Genomic DNA, 2,500 nt, shown 5'->3' on the forward strand with positions numbered 1-2,500 from the left:
GTGCGACCACCCGTGCTCCCAACTGAGCTTGCCGCTGCCGACAGAGGCCCGGGAGCGTGCTGTCGTGGCATTGCCGGCGGGAGACAACACGCGCCACCTACGGTGACCGGCAGCTCCAACGCCAGCGCCACAGAAGGACAAAAGCCCCACTTGGGTGCCGAAGCGAACTCTCCCAGCACAGCGCACGCGCCAACACATCCGCACAGCTGCGATACAAACCACCAGCGAGAACCGCTGGGGCGACCGAGCAGCAGACGGCGTCGCGGCGCCGAGCGCCGGGCGGCGGCGCATCCTCAACGCACACAGTCCTCAATCGGACCAGCACACTGAAGATGTCCACCGCGCTTCGCACCGGGCCCGCGAGGACCTACTTTGGCCGCACGGCGCCGCGCGCAGGGTGCGCCGGCGCGCAGCTGCGACGCCTGCCGCGTCCGTCGGCCGGCGCGCCTGCCACTGGCCGCCCCCACCAGCCGGCTGTAGCGCGTGCGCCCACGCACCGCGCGGCCAGCACGCCGGGAGGCGCCCCCTCACCGGCCGGGGACGGTCCCACCCAGCCACCGCCGCGTATCGCTTCACACCCAGATGCCGTTCAGTTTCATCGGCATGGTGGGTATCGCTGGAACAACCGGTTAGTACCTCAACCTATCGTCGCCATCACCGATTCACCCCTAGCGAGAACAACCGCACCACAACGGGTTACCATTTCTTCATTTGCGTAACTTCACCAGCAAACGTAGGCGTCCATCGCCATTAGCAACTTCAACGATTATTGCATGCCTGTGTCAGGTGTCACGCCACACTACGTCTGCCCACATACACGCAACAAAATGTGCACGCCTAGACAATACGTGGAAGGTGGCCCCCGTACGTATGCGATGTCCATTGCTCGAACGACTGTCAACCGGCCTCTGTAGCATGTCGCAGATATGGAACGCGGTGCACCATGCTATCACGGTGTTTGAGGAGAGACGACTAGGTCCGAATACATCAACACACAGCTCATGCTGATCGCCATCCACGGCGTCCGTTCCTCCCACACGTCTCTATGGCGTACCACACTGCAATCCAGCTCTCATAGGGAGACGACACGTAGCTGCGTGCACAATATTTGCACTGTATGGTCCGCCGTTTTTGGGCGCAGTCGTTGTACGGTCACACATGTGCCACGATGTATCATTCAGTACATAAGGACGAATGTGCAGTACAGATTGTGGTTTATGCGTACGACATCAGCGGACAGTTGACACAGGCCGCACCACAACGTAGCCTGAGTACGTCGCATGCGAAGGGCATTGAACATGCAAACTTCTCACCAACCAGCTTGCGAAGGCAGGGGGCAAGGTGGGGACGTGGGGAGGGGTGGGGGGGGGGCGGCATGTACGTCCTGCTGCCATCCACATAACAGTGTACAGCAGGAGCATGTGGAAAGTCAGCAAGACTTGCAAGGTGTTTAACATGAAGCGATACACAGGGGAGCGGGCAGTGCGAGTAGCGAACTATATTGCGAGGGTTGCGGGTGGGCAACACTACACTAATTGAACGAGTCGTATAACAATTACAGAGCAGGTTTAGGCGACAACGTGGGTTACGTTAGCGGACAACGTGGGTTACGTTAAGGCACAACGTGGGTTACGTTAAGGCACAACGTGGGTTACGTTAAGGCACAACGTGGGTTACGTTAAGGCACAACGTGGGTGACGTTAAGGCACAACGTGGGTTACGTTAAGGCACAACGTGGGTTACGTTAAGGCACAACGTGGGTTACGTTAAGGCACAACGTGGGTTACGTTAGGGCACAACGTGGGTTACGTTAGGGCACAACGTGGGTTACGTTAGGGCACAACATGGGTTAGGTTAGGGGACAACATGGGTTAGGTTAGGGGACAACATGGGTTAGGTTAGGGGACAACATGGGTTAGGTTAGGGGACAACATGGGTTAGGTTAGGGGACAACATGGGTTAGGTTAGGGGACAACATGGGTTAGGTTAGGGGACAACATGGGTTAGGTTAGGGGACAACATGGGTTAGGTTAGGGGACAACGTGGGTTAGGTTAGGGGACAACATGGGTTAGGTTAGGGGACAACGTGGGTTAGGTTAAGGCACAACGTGGGTTAGGTTAAGGCACAACGTGGGTTACGTTAAGGCACAACGTGGGTTACGTTAAGGCACAACGTGGGTTACGTTAAGGCACAACGTGGGTTACGTTAAGGCACAACGTGGGTTACGTTAAGGCACAACGTGGGTTACGTTAAGGCACAACGTGGGTTACGTTAAGGCACAACGTGGGTTACGTTAAGGCACAACGTGGGTTACGTTAAGGCACAACGTGGGTTACGTTAAGGCACAACGTGGGTTACGTTAAGGCACAACGTGGGTTAGGTTAAGGCACAACGTGGGTTACGTTAAGGCACAACATGGGTTACGTTAAGGCACAACATGGGTTAGGTTAAGGCACAACATGGGTTAGGTTAAGGCACAACATGGGTTAGGTTAAGGTA

This window comes from Schistocerca piceifrons, unplaced genomic scaffold (genome assembly GCF_021461385.2).
Source record: "Schistocerca piceifrons isolate TAMUIC-IGC-003096 unplaced genomic scaffold, iqSchPice1.1 HiC_scaffold_961, whole genome shotgun sequence".
NCBI lineage: Eukaryota > Metazoa > Arthropoda > Insecta > Orthoptera > Acrididae > Schistocerca > Schistocerca piceifrons.